We start from the raw sequence: 26,652 nt of genomic DNA, 5'->3' as shown, positions 1-26,652 counted from the left end.
TTGTGAGCTTCTCTGTGGACGCTGGGAGCTTAGCCCAATTCCTTCATGAGAGCAGCAAGTGCTTGTAACGACTGAGCCATCTCAGTGGTCTCTGGAATGCACATTTATTTAGAACACAGACTGTTTTGATAACAAGCTCCTCATACCCTATAATTGTGGATATACAATATAAATTTGTTAAGTGAGTGATTATTCTGATGATATCTATTTATTTAACTTTTGGGGTGCTATTTTGAGACATCGTTCTGCATGCCCAAGTCTTCTTAAAACTGTGCTCTGTGGCTCAGCCTCTCTAGAAACAGACTTAGAAGCCTAGGGTTGTTTCTTTACATCTGATGTCTCTATTAGTTTCTCATTTTGCATAGTCAGTGAATATTTATTTAATCGGTTCCTCTGATAGGTCTGCCCAGTGTAGGGTGCTTGATATCCTCTCTGCTCCAAATGTCAAATCACCAGCCTAAAATTTTACAGCTGTCTGCTACTTGATCTTCTTGATTATGGTCAAGTTATCCTTCATAATTCTTCTCCATGCTATTGCCAGATCAAATTTTCAACTTAACCCAAATTGATCATCACTGTAAAGCCTTTCTTAATCATTTTAGTAGCATTACTTGACTTTGGTTCCTCACTGTATCTCCCCTGGGCCACAGTCACCATGGTTATCATGGCACATAGCTGGTGACACCTTACTACATGCATTTACACATCTGTATTCTCTCACTCACTAATAACAAATGTCTTTTATTTGCCCCAACTCTCTTTTATCCTCAATGCTCAACATAGTGTGTGTGCCTTAGGGTTTCTATTGCTGTGAAGAGACACCATAACCACAGAAACTTCAGGAAAACATTTAATTTACAGCTCAGTGTGTTATCATCAGCATGGGAAATGGAGTTGTAAAGGCAGACATGGTGCCAGAGTAGGAGCCGAGAGTTTTCTATCTTGATGTACAGGCAAAGGAAAGTGATCAGTCTCGCTGGGCATAGCTTGAGCATAGGAGATCTCAAAACCTGCCCCCATAGTGAAACACTTCCTCCACCAAGCCACACCTACTCCAACAAGGCCATTCCTCCAGATAGTGCCACTTCCAATGAGCTTATGAGAGCCAATTATATTCAAATGACCACAGTGGAGTATCCTTGAATGCCTGATAGATGCAATGTAAGCAAATAATGTGTTATCTAATTGTCAATATTTATATTAAGCTTTATGTATTTATACTACATTAAATTTTCTGTCTTTACATCTTCATATCACAGGTAAAAAGCAAGTATTACTTCCTCTCTCTAGGAGAGGGAAGATTTGATTTGTATTTGTTTCCTAAAATTAGCTAGTGCCCAAAACTAGGTTGATAACATCGAATCTGGTGTGAAGATTATTAAATCGACTGCTGAAGGAGTAATCAAAATAAAAAAATAGAAACATTCTTTGTTTTCAAGGTCCAAACTAACTGAAGGAAGAGACAATGCCCACAGAAAATAAATTCATCACACTTTTGAATGGTATTAAAATCCGGCCTCTCAGATATTCAAACAAAAAGGAGATGTGCTGAAGGGGTGTGTGGTGGCCAGACTGGAACTTACCATGGGAGATAAACATCCCTGTGGGGTGACCACTGCTCTACCTAGAGGTCTGGGCCCAGAAGGTGACAAGTCATTTGTTTCAAGCCTGCAGTGCTCCCTATTGGCCATGGGTATGCCAAGGTCATGCAGCCAAATACAACATCCTGGCAGTTTGGTCCTAACTCTCATTTCCACGCTGTACCTGGAGGTAGAAAAGGCAAGGCAGAACACAAGGAAATGATGCTCAGATCTTCATGAGTACTCTGGGTACTCTAGGCTCAGCTCAGAAGGAGGCACCTAAGCAGAACTGACAACTGGCCTCCAGAGCGAAACCAAAAGTCTACTAGTGATTCAAGTTCAAAACTGTGGTAGTCAGGTGTTCTGGGTAATTATTGTGTCCAAAAAGAATGCATCAGGGAGATAAATTAACATTTATAGGTGAGTTTGTAAGTCATTGGATGATTCTGTGGGTTTAGAACGGTTCATTCAAATCCTTCCCCTCAATTCATCCTTGTCGAATCACAAGACAGACTCTAATACTCCATTTTTATTAAAAGAAGCAATTGTGGGGAAAAAGGTCCACATTAAATGTTTATTTATATGATGTTGGATATTTTAATTCTGCTTGTTCCAGTGCCAGGAACGAGGCTGATCAAGTAGACACTTGCCCTTTTCTTGCATCTGTCAGGCTTTGACCATCTCCTTTCTTCTTGGCACAGTAAAACATTTCCTCTTGAGATGTTTTTGCCCTAACTCTTGAATCAGACAAGCAATCCTGGCCTGGATGATTGGATCAGGCTTTTAAAGTGACGGATGAGCATGCTGTCAGGGTGCTAGGTTAGACTCACAGAGAAAGCAGATAAGAATTACACACATATGGGTGCAGCTTTGCATTTTCTGTGTGTTTATCTACATCGTTATCTGTATGCATCTGCTAATGTAGTGAAAAGCTGAACTTCAAACTGGTACCTCAGATTCTGAACCACTGCCACAGGATTCATGCTGGCCCACACCATCTCTTTTCCCAACAGTGAGAAATCACACCATTATTATCCACAGTATATTTCAGTATATTTTATTTATTTCAGTAATACTAAGTACACAAAAAGTAGTCATTAAACTACTATTTACACTCCAGTTATTTGGGGGGTGAGAGTAGTAACTTAATTGCATTAGCAATTTAATACCTAACAATATTTATATGAAGGGTTTTATTTCTTTAGCCATAAACCATGGATTCAAAACACTGCTGTCCATATTGGTTGCAATGTATATATCCATGCTGGTATTATCTACTTATCTATTTATTTCATTGTGTATGATTAGCATTATCATGATATTACAGTTCATAACATATTGGTGTGTATATAAGTTCTTATATGCCTGCTTCTGTGTGTGTACTGTGCACGCATGTGTATACATGTGGCAGAGGTCAACATCAGATTCCTCCTCAGTTGCCCTTCACCTTACTTTTTGAGACTGGCTTTCTTTCCTAAGCTGAGGCTCCCTCATTCAGCTGGACTGGCTGGCCAGCAAGCCCTGAAGGATTTTCTTGGTTCTGCGATTTCAGTGCTGGGATTGCATGCACACGTCACTGCCCCTGGGCTTTTTACATGAGATGTGAGGAATCAGACATAGGTCCTTGTGTGGCAAGCCCACAACTAAACCATTTATTTCATCATCTCATTATGTTAAGAACATCATTTTTTTAAGGTGTAACTCAGAGAAGTCTCTTCTTAGTCTCTCCCGTGTTCCCACTTTCCTGTTTTCTTCCATTTGACCCATTCAGTCCCTACTCATAAACTTCAGATAACCGATCTTACTATGGCTCATTCCTTCTCAGTTTTCACAAATGAGAAGGTGCCTGTGTATATTTTTAGACTGTATTATACACAATCTGATACTTTCTTTGCATTCAAGATTTTTCACTTAAAATCCTATCCTAGAATTAATACATAATAGCAACTGAAGACCATTTTCATATCAATATCTTGGGGAAGGAACACAGTATAGTCAGGCACCCTTTTAGCACATGAGTGTCTTGGCTCTTTGAAATCCTTTGAAGTTACAGATAAAGCTGAAGCAACACCAGTGTGTGTGTATGTGTGTGTGTGTGTGTGTGTGTGTGTGTGTGTATTTCTATGTTGTTGGAGCTGATTATCAGTATAAAGTGGAGGAAGGATTACCTGGTAAAAGGTAAACACGTATATAATTTTGTTACACTGCTGTGGAATGTATGCACACTGTGTGAAGATGTATTGCTGTGACTGGTGTAATAAATAGTTTAATGCTAGGCAGGAGGTATAGGTGGGACTTCCCAGCTGAGAAAGAACTCTGGGAAGAAGAAAGACGGAGTCGCCAGCAGACATGGAGAGGAAACGGGAGGTGAAAGATGAAAAAGACATAATGCCACGTAGCAGAACATAGAATAAGCTATGCAGGCTAATTTAAGTTAGAAGAGTTAGTTGAGACAAGCCTAAGTGAAAGGCTAAACTTTCATAATTAACATTATGTTTCTGGGTCATTATTTGTGAGCTGGCGGCTGATGAGAGAGCGTGCTATGTTACAGATTGCTGAATCCCCACTAAAATTGTTGTACTAGTTTTCCTTTTCATAAGCGTTGTATTAAAAGTGCCTGTTTGAAAGAATTAACCTGAAGCATACTGGGTAGCTATCCTGGTACTTGTACTAGCAAAAATAAGATGAGAGACTTTGCTTCCAAAACATGAGGACCAATTCCCTAATGAAAGGAGCCCTGACCTCTATATGTTTACTATGTCCTTCATGTACATATGTCATACATATACATACATGCATACATAAAGAATTATGACACAAACACATTTCCACAGATTTACACACAGAAACACAAGACACAGAGACATATACACAGAACACACTCCAGATACATACACATAGAGACACACAGACATTTCACAGATACGAACACACATAGTGCCTATTTTTCCTCAGCCTGGCCAACAGAATTGCTCTCATAGAACACACATTTTACTGTTATTCTAATTAGATTCTAGTTTTTTAAATTTTATTTATTTATTTATTTATTTAGTTAGTTAGTTAGTTAGTTAGTTAGTTTTTCAAGGCAGGGTTTCTCTGTAGCTATGGAGCCTGTCCTGGATCTAGCTCTTGTAGACCAGGCTGGCCTTGAACTCACAGAGATCCCCCCCCTGCCTCTGCCTCCAAAGTGCTGGGATTAAAGGTGTGCACCACCACTGCCCAGCCTAGATTCTAGTTTGTTAGCAGTAAATTTGGATTTTGAAAAATATTATGGGCCATTTTTATGTCTTTTTGGGAGAACTGTCTATTGCATCATTTCTCTTTTTTTCTATTTTAAGTTCTCAGTACTTTGTCCCCAAATTTTCAATAATACTGTCACCAATCTGCTGCTCACCTGATACATTAAAAAACATTTCAGGTTAATTTATAGATCGTGACTTTAGAGCATACATCATTTACTTTCTCGGTGTCTGTGATAAAACACTGACTGAAAGCAACTAGCGAGGAAAACTTGAATTCATCTTGCAGGGTCTAGTCCGTCAGAGAGAGAACTCAAGGCAGACACTCAAGGCAGGCTCTTAAAGCAGAAACACAAAGGAGTGCTACTTACTGGTTTGCTTCCTCTGGCTTGCTCAGCAACTGTCTTTATATAGGCCAGGCTCACCTTCTTAGGGATGGTTGGGCCCTCCCACATCAAGTAGTAATCAAGAAATTGCCCCCACAGACATGCTTATAGGCCAATCTAATGGAAGTAATTCCCCTGTCAAGGTTCCCACTTCTCAGCTGTGTCAAGTTGGCAGCCAAGATTAGCTGTCACAAAGCACTTTACTTATTTTATTATAGTTCTAATTTTGGCATCTTACAAACACAATTCCAGTCACCATGTGGCTAAGTGACATAGCAGAGCCCCACCACCACTTCTACCCCCACCTCGACCCTGCCAAATTCACAGAATTACCCACATGACTCCTTCAAGCAGTATTTACTTCATGATCACAAACAAAATACTTCATAAATAAATAATATGCTGATTTGACCATTCTACAGCTCTGGTATTCATAAGTAAGTGAAGGATCTCTATTCAAGGTAATAAATAAATGAGAATAGTAGTGGTGTGGGAGGTCCTTCTGTCTCTGTGTTGCTTTTATTGGTTAATGAATAAAAAAACCTGGCTTCTTTTATAGCGTGGGAGGAGGAAGGCAGAGTTAGAGAGACACCATGGAGCCACCACCAGAGATAGATGTGCTGAAATTTTGCTGGTAGGCCATGACCTCGTGGTGATGCACAGATTAATGGAGATGGGTTAAATTAAGATGTAAGAGCTAGCCAATAAGATGCTAGAACAAATGGTCCAAGCAGTGATTTAATTAATACAGTCTCTGTGTGATTATTTCAGGGCTAAGCAGCCTTCCCCCTACAGAGTAGAATAGTGGAGAAGATAAAAGTATATCATGAAGCAGCATCTCTACTATCAGGAAATAAAAAGTTCAGACATGCAACTTCTGGTCAAAATTTAGGTTTCCTTTAAAGTCCTTATTGCTTATGAAAGAATAAATAAAGACTTTTTAAATTTTTCAGATGATATAAATCAAGGTTTTTGTTTAAGGACAAAACCTCAATAAACAAGAGAAGCAGTGCATATGAGTCTGACAAGGTTAGAAATAAGTGCTTGGGAAACTGTGGCATGTGGTTAATTTTAGAAAACCCATAAAAATATTCACTGGAGAAAGACACTGGGATTCTAACCACGAAGAGACCCAGGACCATAAACTTGTAGGCTTGGGAATAACAGACTAGCACTAATACTAAGTAGATCCTCTGATAATAGGAGAAATCCTAGTATAATGATGCATACTTAGCATAAGAAATGAGAAACAAATGACTACTACTACTAATAATAATAATAAACCGTATTAGGGGCATGGACCATCCTTATGAAAGGGCACACATGCAGTCAATGTAGTTTTGCTTTGTTTTTTTTTTTTCTTTTTTGACTCACACATGAAAAGAAATCTACTTTTGAATTTATTTAGGCTCTACACTTTTATTCTATTTATAGTTGACAAGTTTTATACATTTATTTATTTGTGCTTTTTATAAGGATCTGTGTTGTTAAGTTTGTTGGGTACTACAACACTCCCTCCCTCTACCAAGCCCTATATAATGCCTTTTATTTACTGATGAAACTGAAGTAGAATGTACCTCATTTTGAATTCAGCTGACTATATCACTGCTGCAACATATAATTTGATCTTACGTCTATGAAATCTTCTAGAGTTGTAACAAAGATACAGAATAGAATCTGACAATTGTTTTTCCCCAGAAGTGCAAGAGGAGATTTTAGCCTTTATTGTCTATATACTTTGTCACCCCTTCTCAATTCTGTTTCTGTACCAGAAAAGGAATCCTAAACAATATACTAATAAATTCTTTGTATGCTATTCGTTCTTTCTTTCTTTCTTTCTCTCTTTCTTTCTTTCTTTCTTTCTTTCTTAATTTATTTATTTGCAGGTTACAATAGTCAAGAATCTAATGAATGTACTATTTATTTTAAATGAGTCTATTTAATATCTGCTATCTTATTTTTACTGCAATACATTTTTTTTTTACAAAGTAACATCGTGTTTTAATCAATTTAAAGGCTGTGAGTACAACTCAATGGTAAAGCATTTACCAAGCTCCGAAGAGGCCCTATCTGGGTTAGAGCCCCACAAAAACACCGAGAGCAAACTCATGAACAGCTTCATCTCACAGGATGGAAACCGTCTTTGGGAGCAGGAGACGATGGCCGATGATTCCTTAGTTCAGGTGATTGGTGGGGAAACCAGTAGACTCTAGATGGAACTGATGATTTGCGTATACGTGGATTAGTCATGTTGTAGTGGAAATTGTGTTCTCTGTCCATATGATCTTTTGTTAGTGTGGCCCTCACAGGAATTCCCATCCTCTCTTACACCACCACCAATTTATCTAATTCAGGAAATGGTGCACATTAACCTTTATGGTGCTCAGGATGAAGCCGAGCCTTGCTTGCAATACCGGCTGAGGCCTCTACAATGAACTGCGCCTTACCTGAATTTTAATACATTTCTTTTTTAATTATGTTTATGGAGCTATATATTTTTCTCTGCTCCTCTCCCTTCTTCCCCCCTTTCTTTCTTCCCTTCTTTCCCTCTCCAATGGTCTCCACACTCCCAATTTACTCAGGAAATCTTGTCTTCCTCTAATTCCCATGTATATTAGATTCATGTATGTCTCTCTTAGGGTCCTCTTTGTTGTCTAGATTCTCTGGGGTTGTGAATTGTAGGCTGTTTTTTTTCTTTGCTTTATGTCTAAAAGCCACTTATGAGTGAGTATATATTATATTTGTGTTTCTGGGTCTTGGTTACCTCACTCAATATGATATTTTCTAGATTCATCCATTTGTTCACAAATTTCAAGATGTCATTATTTTATTCTGCTGTGTACCACATTTTCTTTATCCATTCTTTAGTCAAGGGGCATTTAGGTTGTTTCCAGGTTCTGGCTATGACAAATAATGCTGCTATGAACATAGTTGAGCACATGTCCTTGTGGTATGACTGAGTGTTCTTTGGGCATATACCCAAAAGTGGTATTGCTGGGTCTTGAGGAAGGTTGTTTCCTAATTTTCTGAGAAATCACCATACTGATTTTCAAAGTGACTGTACCAGCTTGCACTCCCACAGCAATGCAGGAGTGTTCCCTTTACCCCACATCCTCTCCAGCATAAGCTGTCATCATTGTTTTTGATCCTGGTATGCTATTTCTATCGTTACAATACAACACTGGCTAGGAGCTTAAACTGCAGGAATTTATTTTCTCATGTTTGTTGAAGTTAAAGCCCAAGATTAAGGTGCCAGCAAAGCCTGTTTCTCATGAGGGTTTTCTCTCCATGCTTTTAGTCCAGACTGTTTCCTCATGTGAGGGGGAGAGAGTGAGGGAGCTCGCTGATATTTCTTGACGCACACTGGTCTCCCCACAGTCCCGCCACTACCACTTCATGCAAATTATTTCCTTTTAAATATAGTCACACTGGGGATTAAGTCTTCAACACCTCCCTTGGGGAGAAGATACACAAATGTTCAATCCACAACACTGGCTCAATAGAGCTTCATTGATAAGATCTAGTGGTGCTGGTTGGAGCAGAAAGAAAGAGATGTGAAAGAACACTTCCAGAAACTAGGAAGATGAGGTCAGTGGCGTGCAAAGTAAAAGGACAGGAAACCTGAGTGATATCACCTGCCTGACATAGGGGGTTAGGTGCTGGGTTGGGATTTCTGTTCACACTTCCTTATCTCCTAAGAGGACACCATCTACAGCAAACTTGGGGGCCAACTAGCTCTTAGTTCAAACATCTACAAGTTATTTTCCAATTATGATCACAAATATGATTCTCTCCTCAACTGAGAAACAAGTTTGTGTCCATTCATCCATAAGATAGATATTTATTGAGAAAAGAAAAGGATAAGAAGGTAATGTTTTCTCTCTAAGATTTGCAGTCTAAGAAGCAACAGAAAGATTTCTTACAAAACGGAAGTTCATCATCTCTGCTGAGCTGCGTGATGGCATTGGATGTTCAGAAGAGGGATCTTTGCGAAGACTGCAACAAAGAAACTTGGCCTAGAATGAGGGTGCAAGGAGGAGGCTTCCCTGAGAAAGCTTTCTTCTTTTTTTTTTCCATCCTGAATCCTTAAGAGGCTCCAACTTGGTTAAAATTCTCTCTTCCTAGTGGCAGAGCTGACGGAATGTTCTTGGTCACTCAGATAATAAATTTCTGTTGTCTCCGGTTGGTTCTACTGCTGGTCAGGGTTAAAATCTCCGAAGAAATTGTCTTAAGATCTCAAATTCCACAGCGGCCGTGTTTGTCTTCCTCGTGTTGCACTTTTCTGAGGGGACCTCTGGCCTGTGCCTTTCTCTGCCCTGAATTTAGATAACATCGTTCCAAGAGCATAGCAAATGTATTTCACTGCTGCTTCAGAAAACCAAACGACCTGGGGGAACATGCAAAAATGAAAACAAAACTACTGCATAAAGGTATATGGACCTAGAAATAGCACGGAAACAGAAGGGCATTGCCTGGCCTGGCACTCCTGTAGCTCCGCCCCTTTCTTCCTCACCACGCTGGGGTTAGTTGTCTTGGAGCAGTCTGGGAGTACTCTGTACCACTTCAGCTTCCACAGCATCACTGACATTCTGCTTTCTTCTATACACACGTGCCCGAGGGGGATTCTTCTTTGCTCCTAGTTTCTCTTTCTGGGTGATAACTGCGACATGCCAAACTAGGTACTTCCTGTACTCCCCAATCCATCAAACAGCTTGGGCCTATGCAGTTCCCTTTTCTGGAATGGATACCTCTGTCTTTTTACCTGAAGAACTCAGGTTTAGCTGATAAATATACCATGACATTTGTTGGGTGATCCCAGGCTCCCTTTGACTGAAAACCCTGAAGCATGGGGTCAGGCCTGCTTTGTGCTCTCAGGGCTCACTCTGTAATCTGAGGGCTTTTGCTCCACTGTGTCATTACATCGTCATCAGTGTTTGCGGCCTCTCCCCCACCCCGCCCCCACTCTGAGACCATGACTGCTCCAGATCTAGGGTAATTTGTGTCTTACTCTTTGTGCTGCCGGTGCCTTCAGTATCTGCCATTCACCAGGTGCTGAAAAGTGTAAAAATGGGTTTGTTGACTATACTGTCTTGCATGAATGATCATTGTGTCTGATTTCGGCCATCCTGCTAATGAGAGGGGAGAAATGAAGGCACAAGGGTTGGGTGAAAAGTTTGCTTTTTTGTTGATTACCGTTCCATCTTAACTCCCTTAAAACTGAGAGGAAATCATGATGAGTTTCCACTGCCTAGCCCAGGCCGACCATAAGAGTTTTGCTCTTATCAGGCTTTGTCTAGGCTGAACTCAGACATCTTCGAATTACAAACCACAGTTGGCTAATGGGATGTAGTCAAGTTTGCTTTTCATTGCTGTGATGAAACACTGGCTGATGGGAACTTGCAGAGGAAACTTTGGGATACAGATTATCGTCTGTCATTGAGGGAAGCCAGGGCAAGAGGTCCAGGGTGGAAGCTGAAGTCCAGAACTGACACAGAGGTTGTGAAAGATACTGATTATTAGCCTACATCCCCTGGCGGCCCAGCCTCACCTGGCTTGCTCAACTACCTTTCTTTATATAACCCAGGTCCACATGCCCCAGGAAGGTATTGGCAACAGTGAGCTGGGCTTTCCCACATCAAAGCTTAATTCACTCAATGCCCCCACAGACACACCCATAGGTCAGTTTCATGCAGGCTGCTCCTCAGTTGATAGTCCCTCTTCCCAGCTACTTCTAGGCTTGTGTCAGCTTGACAAAAGCTATGACAGAGTAAGTCTTTTTTGCCCCTGAGAGAACAGGGGTCTAACATAATTTAGGTCTCTTTGGATCACTTATCAACCCTGCCTCCAGCCGCGGTAATCTGACCTTTCGATTGCCACTGATCTGTTGGCTGTGAGTCTCTTAGGCTCTTCAGCCCAGGGAAGCGGCATTGCCCAGGAGAGAGAGTGACACCGAATAAAACAAAAGCAAGTCGGACACCCAGCTCTGCTGCGGGCTTTCTGATGCACGAACCTCACAACAAAGGCTTTTTGCTTCTGTTTCATTATGTGACAGTCACAGACTGTAAACACTGTCGGGAGCAGAGAAAACAGTGTCTGGAAACAAATAAGAAAAATTGAAGATGAAGCTGGAACCGTGCACACAGCTCATGCGTTAGTTGTCTGTGGTCATGACAGCTTTTGCTCAGCTGAAGGTACCGTGTGCAGTGTTCTTTTCTCTGTAATGATCACTGAAACTGTGTGACTTGTGGAATTTGCCTTCAAAAAAAAAAAAAACTGCAGTGAGTGTTTAATCGTTCAGGGTGTGAGGAGCCACATTCTGTTCAAGTGTGCTTCCAGCCCTCACGTTCCTGCTTATTGGTGACAGCGCTCCAAACACTTGTCTCAATTCTCAGATCAATGCTGATGAAAAAGAGACCTCTAAAGGGTTGAATTGCTTTCTGCATTTCTGTTCATCAGAATAAAATACCTACAACTACTTGAAAGAACTGCATTCTCTCTCTCTCTCTCTCTCTCTCTCTCTCTCTCTCTCTCTCTCTCTCTTTCTCTCTCTTTCTCCTCTCTCTGTCAGATACTGCATTCTGCTTCATCTTTCTGCTTTGCTTATTCCTTGCTCTGTCAATGTCACCGGCTTCCTGGAATGTATCTTTTAATTAATTATTCTTGCCTAAAATGGTCTGCTGTGGCTTGCTGTCAAGACAAGAATACATATCAGTGAAGCAGGATCTGCCACCGAGGGAAATATCTTAGCCTGTTTCAACACAAAATTAACCTCATTTACCCAATAATAACCTCAATTGATTTTTCCGATAAATCTTTTCTGTTGTTTATGGGCTTTGAAGTTGCATGCTACGTGGTTTTCCTACAAAGAGTGGAAATTCAGATGCATGAAAACACTGAATTATATACGAGCTAGAAGCCTGATTGAGAGAGCATTTGGAGAGAAAGCCTAAGTTAGCAGCCAAATCCAGCACAGCAGCATAAACAATTCCATTCATGCTTATTCTATGGGAGATCTACAAAAACAAAATCCCCTAAATTCATGTTAAATATGGGTAGTTTTACACAGATTACATTATTCTCCATAACTCTATTTAAATAAAAGAGACTAGAGACTCTAAATGGTAAAATAAAGATCTAGGTAACGGAAGACCAGTGACTGTGACTTGCAGGAACAAGTTGAATGATCACCTTGAAAGTAAATCTCTTTTTACTTTCAGATACTTTCACGACAGACCTTAAAAAACAAAGGTAGACTTTCAAAGTTAAAAGATTTACTAAACCGAATAGAACCGACCTTTTCTGCACTTAGTAGAACTACAATTTAGTCCTCTGGGAAATAAATTGAGGCAGGGAGGATTTACATATATTTCTACACTCTTTTCAGTGTAATCCTTCAGCAATGAGTCTACTTTGCCCTGAGAAGTGGAAGTGAAGGTCACTCTTTTTTTATTCCAGGTACTAGGAACACTGTGATCCTGTGATGTTTAGTCATCGGGAATGACTGCATGGTGTTGAAAAGTCACTAGACTAGAAAGAAAGTGTTCTTGCTCTTCAAGATACTTGCATGATTAATTGGCCTTGTGACCTAGGGGTGGGGTGGAAATCAATGGATCTGACAAATTTCCTTAAGCATCTGGATATTATGGAAGATGCTAGAGGTCCAATGACTAGAAATGTTTTGTTGAGTTATATGCTTCGTCCTTGGTGGGTCGAGACTAGAATGAACAGTAACAGCAGTAAAGAACTTGAGATGCAATAGTGAGAACTGGATGGGCTAGAGATGGGGCTGGGGCTGCAGGAGACACTGAGGAACCTCAGGCTATCTGGACTTGCTGACTGTATTCTTCCTTGTCTGTCATATTGCTTGATGTGAGATTAATATGCGTGAAAAGGAAGTTTGTTTAGCGTTTTTAGAGAAGGACTTGCAATCATCTATTGATGGTCACAAGCATGGCAGATCGCTTCAGTGAGGCACCACATTCTTGAAGAAGAAATCGCATGGTAAGACAGGAAGTGAGAACAATTTAGCTTATTACAAACCTCTCCTGCTTCGGGGGCAGTAGCCACGTCAATTACACTGATCCCTTTTAAGAGTGCAATCCGAATTACCAGTTAATCTTCCATTGGGCCAGATTCAATACCATCACTTGAGGAAGCAACCTTTCTAGCACATGAAGTTTTGGGAGACATTCTCAAAACAACATCCAAAGCATAGCACGGGCTCGGGGCGGGGGGGTGAGGGGGGCTTGACCGCATAGGTTAAAGACAAGGCTGGAGTCATAGTCATAGGCCGGAACCAAACCATGAAACATCTTATACTAGATAGTATATGTTTGAGCAATGGCATCAGAATCCCAAGTGGTGGGACTAGGATATTATGCTTTTGAGAATTCCCTCAGGTACTTCCAATGAAGACATTTAAGAGCAACCGAGAATGGGGGCGGGGGGGGGGGAGGCCTGGAGCAAGGGGGTAATAGAATGTGTGTATTTTTAAAAGATCATTTTTCTAGGAGTGTAAAGAATGGACTAGAGTTGTATGAGCCTGGATATAGGGGAGAGGGGGATGATTAGAAGAAGCAGCTTCCTGGCTATATGTTTGTAAAGAACTCTGATATATGGACCTTAGAAGACAAACAGGAATACTTGAAGTAGTGATATGTACAGTTGCTTTAACAAGAATACCCCAAATATTTATTTAAATTATGACATATTCCCACAAGAGACTTCTATACCAACAGAAATAAAGAAATCATCTATCTACCTGCAGCTAAGATAAATCTTTTAAAGTGGATGTTTTGGATATTTTTAAAATCTCTCTCTCTCTCCCCTTCTCTCTCTATCTCTCTCTTTCCCTCCCTCTCTCCCTCCCTCCCTCCCTTCCTCCCTTCCTCTTTTCTTTAGTGTGTAGGTATTGTTGTTGTTTTTATTTGAGACAGGGTCTCATTGTGAAGGCCTTGCTGGACTGTAACTCACTATGGATGCCATACTGGCCTTATATTCATAGAGATCTGCTATCTCATGACTCCTGAGAGTTGAGATTAAAGGTGCATTCTACTACATCCAGCTCGCAAATTGAATTTTTAGTGAAAAACCCAAGTAATGGAAGAGCTTTAGAGTAAGAAAAAATAAACAGCCTATGATTTACATAGTTTTTGGACAACGTAGAAGAATGAAAATTCATAATTCAGGCCAGCAGTGACTAGCAGTTTAGGTTCATAAGGAAGAGCTCATAAGGAAGGATGGTGGCTTCACTGGTTCTGGTTGTGTTTTGCTCACTTAGCTGAATAGGTTTATGTTTTATTGTGCTCTATAACATGCAGTTGGCAACTAGGCTGAAAAGACAACTCTCCAATGTGCCATGTTTTTTACATGTCGCCTATTATGATCAAGAGGATGCAATAGAAATGACATTGTGTGCCATCAAAGCCTCGGTCATAGAGTCCCTGGTCTTCTGGAACATATCCTCTGGGGAAGCAAGCTGACATGTATGAATCCAACTATCTTATCCTTGTGATAAACTCAAGTTAGCTGCTTGGAGAGGTGACATGAAGACACAGTGATGTTTGACCAGTAACCTCTAGTGGAATAAGAGGAATGAAGTCACCACAGTGTCCAACACTATTTAGTCTGCAGGTGACTACAACAAAGGCACTCTCTAATTGTAACTTCATGGGAACCCCAGAGAGAGAACCCCCAAGAGCCCATTGACTTTCAGACCATGAGAAAGACTACTTACTGCTGCTTCAAACCACAAAGTGGAAGGTGGTTTGTCATTCAAAATTTAACCATAACCTTGAATGTCTACATATCATCCTGCACGCAAATATTGCAGTTATTTTTTTATAAAAAATAGGATTATAAATATACATTGCAACCAGACAATTCTGTCTTCAAATTATGACTCTGCCACCTCTAGGCACGGTAGCTTTGGAGAAATTACTCAACTTCTCAAGAAATGCATTTTTCATCTGAAAAAATGGGAGGGAGCTTCCAGTTCACAAAGAAATTGAAAGACTTAAGAAGCACAAATTCTATATATTTTTCATGCAGACAGAGTGTAAGGAAATTATAATGGTAGAGGACAGTTGATAGAGCAGCCTCCTTCCTTTGGATCCGAGGAAAGAGAAAAAGGATTTTCTAAATGAAAAGTGAGGATTATAGCTCAAGATCTTCTGAGAATATGCATGGTGAGCAAGGGACTATATAAAGTCTGTTCATGCTCCGTGGGTTTATGAAGATGCGTTGATTCCTTGTGGTTTCAGGTATAAAACATGTGAATTCAGATTTCTCAGGAGCACATTTCCCTGTTCTTAGCATTATCTGTCTCCTTGCTTTCCCTGTCCTGTGGAGCTCTCCACTTTGGACCCTCTCAGCTCATATCAGATGAGAACAGAGAGGTACAGGGGCCATGCGGTCAATGCACTTGATGGCGGACCAGTTCGTCTGAGAGGAGAGAGGAGAAGCATGGAACTCAATGTGATTTTTGTTCCCCCTGCAGGGTAAATTGAAGTCTGGAAAGAGAAGATAGAAGGGTGATTTTTAAGAAGCAATCTTGTTTGAAAGACGATTATACTCCAGGAAGGGTGAAATGTGACCATTGAGTGTCCCGGATACGTTTACAGAATAATTAAGGGCAGTTTTTACCCTTTCTAGTTTAGCTGGGTCCTCAAGCAACATGATTGAGAAGGATTAGCAATCCAATAGCCAGGGGGTAAGCATTGTTGTTCTGAAGAGCTTGCTGCCCCGTGGAGCCTATGAAGCATAAACGTCAACATTGACTTGGGCTACAGGGCTATAATAGGAACCAAGCCCAGCATGGCTGCAGCCTGTACAAGGGGCAGACTCTCCCCTGCAGAACCTGGAGCGCATCAGGATCAGAGGACAACTTCCATCTGTTCTCCACACTAACCGGGCCAGAACAAAAGGGACGGATCAGAATGCAGCAGGAGGCATTTGAGTTTGATGAGCTGCAGAAGTCTCTTTAAGCTCCTGTTCAATGAGCAGCTCATCCTTCTTATCTCCGAGAGGAGAACAGGGCACCTTTCTCATCTTCCAAGAATCTTGGTGCACTTTTGAAAAAATTGTACTTGTGAGGTATTCCTTGAATTTTCAAAAATTCCTTTGCTTTCCTAAAACAAAATTCAACTGCAGTTAAATGTTGAGATTCACCACTGAGCTGCTAAAGAAGCTCACGTATTTTTTTTCCTTTATATACTTCTCCCTTCACTAACTAAAATTGTAGAAGAAAATATGAGTCATTTCTTTTCCCAATAAGTTCCACTACTTTCAATAATCTGTTAGGGTTCATAACAATAATCCTACGTGTCAGAAGTTAGCGTAAAATCAGTGTTTCGAACCTCTGAGGAGAGTTTTGGTGCTATGTCAGTCAGCTTTGCCTTACTGCGATGAAATATCCAAGTCAGGGAAAGGGGAAGAACTTATTTGGCTTGGAGTTCGGGAGTCCAAGCAATCTGGTGCAGGCTTTGATAAGGCCCTTCTTCATTTTACTACATCATGGGAAGAAAACATATGTGTCTTTGTCTGTAGTCTCTATGTCTTAAGAAAACCACAATTGCAGCATCCAGAGGGACACATCAAGCTGAGCTGTATGTGACTGTGACTGTTCTTGGCTTCTTGTGTTTAGTTTCCTGTAATGCACATGCTACAAAATAAACAAAAGCTTCTTTTTAAAATTAAAAATAAAAAAGAAAATCACAAAACTGCAGTCCCAGGTGCTACACCCTCAAGATCTAATCTAATCTGATCACTTACTGAAGGTCCTACCTCTGAACACTAACGCCATAGTCAAATTAAGTTCCCACACTTAATAGCATTATTATGGTGGGGTGGCCTGCTTGCCCAGGCACAAAGGACCTGAGGACCAATAGGTCCTTGTTGGCCTAAATACTGGGCCATTTTAGCCCATGTCAGATATCCATAACAGTTTCATGTTGTCTGAACATAAACTGGCCTGTACAGCCTTCTGTTCTTTTGAGTATTCTTTACCTAGCAAGGTCTCACCATGTTTCAGAATGTGTAATAAAGAGAAATGCATATAAATTCACATTCTAACTCTCTCTACTCCACTGATACATGGCATTGTGACAAAACCCCTTGAGACAATTTCACCTGCAGAAAAAGTGCAGATATATGGCAAAGACACTTTTGGTGAAATATTTGAAATCAGATTGTTGATCTCATATGTTCAGGGACTTTTTTGGTTTTTTGAGGCAGGGTTTCTTTGTGAAACAGTATTCATTATGAAAGCTTGGTTTTTACCTTAGGCTTATTTCCAATTAGCTCTTAAATTAACCTACTTCTATTAATCTACGTTGTTCCGTGTGACTTTTTACTTTTCCTTCACTCTGTACGTCTGACACTCTCTCACCGCCCCTCCCCCACGCATGCCAGATTTTAACTCCTGAGTTCCTCCCTCTGCCCAGAAATCCTGCTCAATCTCTCCTGCCTAGCTGTTGGCCATTCAGTCATTTATTGAACCAATCACAGTAACATACCTTCACACAGTATAAACAAATATTCCACAACACTTGTCTCAAAATCAAGTGTTATGTCTAGTGGTTTTATGTGTTTCGGTTTCTTCCAGTTTAAAACAATTCCTCAGTTTCCTTTTGACTTTTGTGACCTCAGTACTTTTAAATATTAAAATAATTTCTTCATGATTAGATCCATGTTATGCATTTTTTGGGAGAAATACCACTAAGAAAATTCTGGGATATCATTGTTTTCTGTCTGATGAAAATGTGACTTTAATTAGTCTGATTAACTGATAGAATAATTAGGTCACCTGATTAACGAGTCATCTGCTCATTTTCGCTGTAGTTGCATTCTCTTTTTAATTAATAAATATTTTTGCAGGTGTGATATTTTAAGCAGCATAACTATCCCGATTCTCATGAGAAATTTGTTTACTTATATCAATGTGCACCATGGGTCCCTATTTCATTCGATCGGTTATAGGATACTGTATTTACTTTAATACTATAATTACCCCAGATTTGAAGCTGGTTTCTATGTCCTTTGACATATCTATACAATCCTTTTAACAATTCTTTAGGATAGTATAGGTCAGGACCATCGAGGCCTATTTCTCTTCCAGTTCTTCCTATACAGATCTTTGTTCTTTAAATCAGGAGTGGCATGTGAAAACCAAATTTGGCTACTGGGGACACTTATTTTTACTAGGATATTGCTGTTCCGTGTCCTCAGTACCTTCAGGATATTTCAAGGAAAGTATCTGTTAGTCATGACTATAGCAAGTCGCTTCACTTAGTTTGAGGATTTTCTTCGGACTCTTTCTGATTTCTTTTGTTATACAAAATAATTGATCAAGTTATAACCAATTTATCAATATTTTTAGCTTGTTAGACTTATATATTGGCCATTTCACTCTTCAGAGATAACAATAATTTTCAATACCTTCTTCTATTTTTTTAGAGAAAAGAGCCATTAAAATTTTGAAGTACACATACTTCCTTGCCAGTGAGAAGTTTTTGTGTCATTTGGAGAGCAGGCTCAGTGCCACAGGCAGACACACTATTCGAAGTAGACTCGAATCCTGATCTAATTGTTTGGATAATAAGTATTTGTGGCAGGTTCTTAAGATGTCCTTATTCCACCTTGGTTGATTATGTAGGAGACTTTATAAACCCTTTGGTACCCAGTACCAGAAAGCAATTGATTCAGAGCTTTTGGGATCTGAGTAATGATCCTTTTAAGGCTTTATAGGTATTCTGATGTACTGCAAAGGTCAAGAACCATTTATCGGTTATGTATTCTTACAGCTGCATATGATTCAACCACTGGAAATGGTGTTAGTAGCAGGAAACTTAACCCTCTGAATCATCCTGCTGGCCCAATAGTCCAAGTTTTCAGTAATTTCTTATTAGTCATTGTAAAGTTTCTGCACCTCAGTAAGCCTCTCCGTTGATGCAATAATCCAAATTAGATCAAATCAAACCAAATTAAGAAAAGTCCAGGTGTAATGAATACAAATACTCCTGGATGACTTTCCAGTCCCCCAGAGAGGAGACAGGAAAGGAAGACTAGAAAACCACTTGTCTATTCTTTGGGGGGCAGTTTAAATACCCTGTGGGAGTGGTCTTGAGCATCTCTGGGGAGGGGTTATCATTTGGTGGACTTTCTCAGGGGTGGAGTCTTGACTTAGGCAGCTCCAGGGGAGGGGGTTTGGGATGGAGCTTCCATCCGAACATTCCAGACTCTTTGGATATATGGATGCCAAGAGCTGGAGTGAACCCTTCACCCAAACATTCCAAACTCTTTGGGTATATGGATGCCAGGGGCTGGGGTGATACTTATACCCAAACATTGATTTCATAATATTTTAATTAAAGACACCAACATGATTATGATGTATAGAAATGGTACAGGCAGCATGCTCACTGTGTACAGAAAGCACCAGCTACACTGACAAAGGTGACAGTCTTGTTACTTTTATGTCATTGTGACTGACTACCTGACAGAAGCAGCCTAAGGTAGGGAAAGTTTATTTTGACTCACACTGAGGGTAAACACAACAGTGCTGGTGTAATGGTTTTAATGAGAAGTGTTTCCAGGTGTCTCTCAGATAATTGAATACTTGGCCCCAAATTGATGGTGCTGTTCTGTTTTGGATATCTAGAAAGTGTGGACCTTGTTGGAAGAAGCATGAAGGTAGACTTTGAGACTTTACATTTTGCTTACATTTTGAGACGTAAGGTCTCAGTTTCCAGTTCTAGCCACCATGTCTTTGCTCTGCGGTCATGGATGTTTATCTCTCTAGAGTACTAGCCCAGATAAACTCTTTCTTTCTCTAAAGTGCCTCGATCATAATGCTTTATTACAGCAATAGAAAAGAAGTAGCTAATACAGCCCGTAAGGCACATTGTTGGGACTTACTCCTGTAGTGGTCATGGAAGAGGGAGATTGCTTGCTAACATCTTGTAGAAGTAGGAAACAAAGAGCTAGACCAGAAGCAGGCTGACCTATACCCTCAAGGGGTATAGCCCTACATAGCCCTACATCCCTATAGCCCTACATCCAGTAGCCAGGCCCCATGTCCAAAAGTTCCATAACTTCCTTAGACAGCATCATCAGAAGGGGAACAAGTGTTCAGACACAGGAGCCTGTGAGGGAAGAGTAAGTCAGACTAGAAGCTTTGCCCCCACAACAACCAAAAGGAATTTCGTGACAGATCTGAGCTTTCAGGCAACTATTAAACTCTGAATGATCATAGAACAAGCAAAATAAGTTGGTAGAGCATTTATCTGAATAAGAAAAAAAAGTTTTATTCTGAAAAACCAGACTGATGCTAATACATTTTTATAGGACTATTATGAAAAATAGATGTTTATGGCTTCCAACAACTTTCTCCATATGAGTCAAGTTGTGTATTGGCTTAAATTTCCTTCTTGATTGGTCTATCTGTAACATTAGGGAATATTATTTAACATTAATTTTAGAATAAAATCCTGAGCTGAGTCAACTATTTTTGTAATGAATATGCATTTCTTGAGTTCCAAGAAATGTCCAACTAAAGAAAACTATAATTAAAATACATCCACTTTCAATAAATTGCAGAGTAATTGTTGGAGTTGCACTGAGGTGACAAATGAGTTCATAGTGGTAATTTTTCTACAATTATTTATTTCACTAAACTTTCAATGTAGTTTGTATCTCTGCCATCATTTGTGAATATCATACAATCTGGAAAAAAGTGATGTTAGAATAGGAGGTGGTCATGGATACTACTCAACATGGAAATTTATTATGATCATGTTTAAGTTAATATATATGTACGTATTTCTCATCTTACCTGATGCATAAGAGGCAACCGACCTTATGACAGTTTGAAATAATAAATGAAACATTTCAGAAGTAGGCTCAGAATTATGTAGCCTGAGGCATGCACAATTTCCTGGAGTGTCAAATAAAATGAATATGAAGAGCATCTTTAATAAGCAGAAGCAAAAACTGATAGCCCTTGCGAAGCAGGAATTCTCCTGAGCGTGCGCTCGCTCTCTCTCTCTCTCTCTCTCTCTCTCTCTCTCTCTCTCTCTCTCCCTCTCCCTCTCCCTCTCCCTCTCTCTCAGGGAGAGGGAGAGGGAGAGGGAGAGAGAGAGAGAGAGATCTATCAACACAGTTTTTTTATTTAAAGAAAATTGATGGTCTAAGCAAACTGTATTTTTACAGACATCAATTCTCTTTATACAGATTTTCCACTGGGAAATTTTTGCACCTGTTAATCAGTTCCAAGACACAGTTAAGTTGAGGGAGCTGCTATTGATGCCTAAATCAGGCCACAATTTGAGTAAGTAGAGAGAATATCAAACCGGTTTGCTTTCAGTCAGTATGTTTTCATTAAGCATCCAGAATAAACTGGCTTTTACAAGGGACTCAGGCAACTCAAAGCTTGTATAATCTAATAAAAACTATATGAAATATTAGAGAAAAATGAACTTTTCAAAAACAAACCAAAGGGGAATGCATATTTTGGATTAAAATCATCAAGGCATATTTTGAAAGCTGTAAGTTGTATTTTTTAAATTTAATTTTATTTAAATTAATGTTTTTTTTCACATACCAACCACAGTTTTCCCTCCATTCTCTCCTCCCATCCCCTCCCCCTAACTCCCATCTACCCTCCTCCTCATCCACTCCACAGAGAACCTTTACCCAGTAACTGATGGAAGCAGATGTAGAGATCCTCAGCCAAGTACTGGACCTAGCTCCGGGGGTCCTTGAAGAAAGAGAGGAGGGACTGCATGAGCCAGGGGAGTCAAGGTTCTAAGTTATGTCTTCAATGTGTGTGTACAGATTCGGGGAGGCCAGAAGAAGGACACGATTGGGAAGAGCTTGATTTAAACGTAGTAGTGCGAAGAAGCAAGGAAGAAAGAAGTAGGGGCTACATCCCTCAGAGATCACCATTCAGTCTCCAAAAGCAAAGGCCATTTACTACCGCTGTCCTTTACTCTAAAGCTGGCCAAGTGGTTTTGCTGTTCTGGACCAAGTTGCTGGGCTTCTTGTCAGTCAGGCTGCAGTTAGTTGGGAGGTCCTCCCAGCTGTCCTGAAATCACCCACACATTAGGTTTATTGCATGGTGGTTGACTGGCAGTTGGAGCACCCTGGGTCTTTCCCATGGGTTTTCACTTTTTGATAGACTACTCTGTGCTTGTTTTAATATGAAGAAGGCTCATAAGGCAATTGTATAAGCATATTAAGGTCTCCTGAATTGTAGGCTTGAACCTGGTACATTACCCTTTTTATTACATTTTGTTGATTAAAAAAAATCTAATGACAACCAAGGATGAAGGGGATAGTGGATAAATATAGTTCACCTCTTAATGAATGTAGGGGAGTGGGTACAAGGATGGCGGTCACACTGGGAAGGTGGTGCTGGTGTAATTTTTTTCACTTGAGACTGTTTACTCAAGTGCAGAGGGCGTGAAGAGAAAATAGAAAAACTCTGTAAGGTCAGTTTCCGACTGTACATGCTCGTGTTTGAGAGGGTCTAGAAAAGACAAAAATTTATGAACTAGACAGCTGCATCAATCATTCCCATAAAAAAGGAGAGGCCACGGCAAGGATGTGGAAATGTGTAAAGATTTCCATTTGTTTTCACAAAGGTAGCTACCAAATGATGAATCCCATTCCTCTGTGGGTATGTTTGGATTGGTCTTGTCCCCCTACTCTGTGATATCAAGTTGTCTCTTGTTGTCTGTATCTCTGAGCTCCAGCCTGTCCTTGGTCTTTGGCAGATCATGACCTTACAGCATTATGCTGACTCCCCAATAGTGCCATAGCCAACAGATCTGCTGGTGTGAGCATTTTGGGTGCACTTTCATCAGGATTCAGTTGTTTGACAGCTGAAAGATTTTTTTTTTCTTCACAGCATTTGTAAAAGAGTTCCCCAGAAGACTTGAAAGAAATTCTAATCTTGGTTTTTCATATCCTGTCTACAACTTCTTGTGATTACTTCAAAACTGTACTAACTAGGCACCTGACTCCATTCCCTTCCTGATGGAAAGTTCCCTAACATATGTCCCCATCTATGATACACCAAGCATCCCCAACTCACAAATAATAAATGATATTTTTATGTCTTCTGGCAACTGCAGAAATCATATTAACTTAAAAAGGAGAACAGTATACTTACAGGACAACCAACTCTCTCAAGAATTAGACAAAATAAAATGCCATAATGACTTAAAAATATTTTGTTTTTTCTGAAAATTTGAAAAAAAACATAATTGAGTTAGGGCGTGAACAAATATTAAGAAATCATTCTAAGAATGCTTGTCTTAGAAGAGAAAAATCATTTAGAACTAAGTAAAGATTTCAGATACTCATCATAGCTACCCAATTGATTAAAAAATTTATTGCTTTAATAACCCAAAGTTCAATTGCTATTACCAACCCCCATGCTCATCTCAAATAGCCACATTGCTTTGTTCTAATGATTTTGTGTTTTCAAAGACTTATAAACCTTACATGCGAAGATTTAATTGGTTGTTATGATGAAAGGAAAAGATGATGAAAATGTTCAGTGTGCACCTTGGGTAAAGCAAAGCATTTATCTCTATTTCTGTCTGTTGAGAGACTTTAAGGTTAATAATTTGGAATGGCTCATTTTAAAGCCACATTGTATTTTTAAAAAGACACATGCTTCCCACTGATAGGATTTTCAGACTGCCTGGGATTTATTGTAATTCTATGAGAGAAAAATCTTAATAGCTCGGTGATTAAATACATTATACAATAATTTTAGAAAACCCAAGTATTTATAATTTTTCTAACTGTTCCTTGTAAACTTCACGTTCCCCTCTTGCACACTTACACTATCAGGATTTGGAATTTTAAATTGCAGCTTTCATTCATTTTACAACAGTATGATGAGTGTTTTATTGTTCCTGGGAATTATTATTTCCGGAGGTAATAAGAATAAGCCTTTGTGATACTGTCTGTATTTCTTGAGTTGTTTTCTGTGTTTTTGTTGTCAGCTTAGCAATATTAATTAGATTAATTTCATACATCCTCGAGAATATTATTAGAGGTTAATTAAGTATTCAAAGGTGGTTGTTTTAGGGAGTTTTGTAGGCTAATTTTTAAAGACAGTGACCCCACCTAGAGTCACTTCCTACAACACATTGTCTTCATCAGACAATCTAAAATCTATTAATGTTTTCATTTTATTTATAGGTATCTAGTAAAATTTTCTTTATGCATATTCTCAGTAAAGTATTATGTGACTTTGAGCATTATTTTGCCATCTGTTTCTTTATCTACCTTTTACATAAGCCTGAGTACTGGAACACTTCTGTTCCGCCTCCCCCCCTCCCCCGCAATAAAATAACCACAGCAACTAGAAAAGAGACTTAAAGAAAACATATACCCACAATGACCACCAGTTTTAAATGCATTCCCAGATACTCAGTTATGTGTGCTTTTATTCATTTCTACAAATTACTTTTCAAAGTAATTTTAAAAATCTACATGCATGCTATTATAACCATAAGGTATGATAATACACAGCAGCTCACTGCCTCACTTCTTAGCATCTTTTGTGTGTGTGTGTGTGTGTGTGTGTTGTGTATATATTCTGTCCTTATGTGGGAATGCAGATGGAGAGCAAAGGTTAATAATCAATGTCTTCAATCGATATCCATATCTATCTATCTATCTATCTATCTATCTATCTATCTATCTATCTATCTATCTTTCTATTTCAACATATAGAATAAGTTTTAAATTATTCTTAGAGAATTTCACAGATGTACACAATGTAATTTGATCGTGTTCACCCTCCCCCTCCTCCAACTTCTCCTGGGTGGCCCCCTCACATTTCCTTTCAGCTTCAGGCCTTTCTTTGCTCTCTCTCTTTTTAAGTAAACCACCAGGCCCAATTTGTGCTGCTCATGGGGAGCCGCCCACCAGAACATGACCTACCAGGGATCACATCCCTAAAGAGAAGTGACTGTCCCTGCTTTGGAAGCCATCAGCTATGAAGAGCTCCTCAGCTGGAGCTGGGGGTTTGTGTGCCTCCTTGACCTGTGCTGGACTGTTTATCGGCTTGATCTTGGGTAGGTCTTCTGTAAGCAACCCCAGCTGCCGGGAGTGGGGAGTACACATGTGCAACAGTCCTGTCCTGTCACGAAGGCAGTTTCTCCTCTTTCCCTCAGCCTCTGCTCTAATATCTTTTTGCCTCCTTTTCCAAGTTGTTGCCTAAGCTTTGTGTGTGTGTGTGGGGGGGGAGTATAATATGGATGTCCTGTTTATGACTTAGTGCTCCACAGATGCTTGTTCTTTGCACTTTGATCTCTTGTGAGTCTTTGTATTAACCACCCTCCACTGCACACTTCTGTCAGCAGAACTGAGAACTGCACCAGTTTGGGGATATAAAGAAATGTATTGAAAAGGCAGCTTTATACTATATCCATTTAGCAAAATAATAATAGTTGGTTCACCTCAATCATCGGTTCTTGGCCAAATTAATACTACTAAGCATAAGTTTCCTCCAGTGGAAGGTGCTATGCAGACAGCTAGATATTTCATTAACCATCACATTCAGCTGTAAACCCTGAGAGCTATAGTATCATCCTGCCAATAAATGCTCACTGGTACAATAGTGGCACAGATGTTATTGCTGTAAGCAGCCTTATTTCTTGAGATAGTATTGGGCTATATTTTCTAGTTACCAAGTCTCAAGCACCTGTCTTTCTCCACATCCTCAATTCTAGGGTTACAGGTACTTGCACCAGACCTGAACTTTTTTTTGGGGGGGGGGGACCAGAAGTATTTGTTTGCATCCTAGTCTCCAGCTACCTAGTCTCTAGTTCTAAATTACCCAAGTACTTTCAGGTGTGGGTTCCTTCTCATGGAGTAGGCCTTATGTAAAATAAGACATTGGTTGACTACTCCAACAACTTCTGTTCTACCATTGCCCTAGTGTATTTTACAGGCAGAACAGATTGTAGGTCAAAGGTTCTGTTGCTGGGTTGGTGTCCACAGTCTCTTTCAGTTGTCTGCAAAGTACCTACTGGCAACAAAGAAATTAGAACGTAAGGGTGAAGGCACCATGTAGTCATCAGATCTGCTTTTCTATGTTTAATGAGTTGTGTGGGTGTTGTCCTTAGCAGTGAGGTCCCATTGCAAGTTTGCAGAAAGCAATAGCATGGGTTGTTTGAGGGTTGCCATGGGACTCCACATTGGCCAAAATCTCAATTGAATGAAATTTAGTCTTGACACAAAAGCCTCACCTAGATACAAAAGATGGCCAGTTGATCCTTATCCTCCATTACTAGGAGTCCTCATTAGGATCACCTTTATAGAGTCCAGAAAATTTCCACTGCAGTAGGTTCCCGCCCCCATCAAATGATTTTCCCATTCTAGCCATCTCTCCTTGTACTCACTGCTCCAATCCCCACTAGCCCC

General features: G+C 39.9%; 1 pseudogene; it reads left to right on the top strand.

Annotated features, from left to right (window-relative positions):
* Positions 1–7,238: 7,238 nt before the first annotated feature.
* Positions 7,239–26,652, top strand: part of LOC126511988 (ATP synthase subunit ATP5MJ, mitochondrial-like) — a 60,405-nt pseudogene continuing 40,991 nt past the window's right edge.

This window comes from Alexandromys fortis, unplaced genomic scaffold (assembly GCF_014885135.2).
Source record: "Alexandromys fortis isolate MF-2015 unplaced genomic scaffold, M_Fortis_MF-2015_v1.1 scaffold_113, whole genome shotgun sequence".
NCBI classification, from domain to species: domain Eukaryota; kingdom Metazoa; phylum Chordata; class Mammalia; order Rodentia; family Cricetidae; genus Alexandromys; species Alexandromys fortis.
This window is presented reverse-complemented; position numbering and strand designations above follow the sequence as displayed.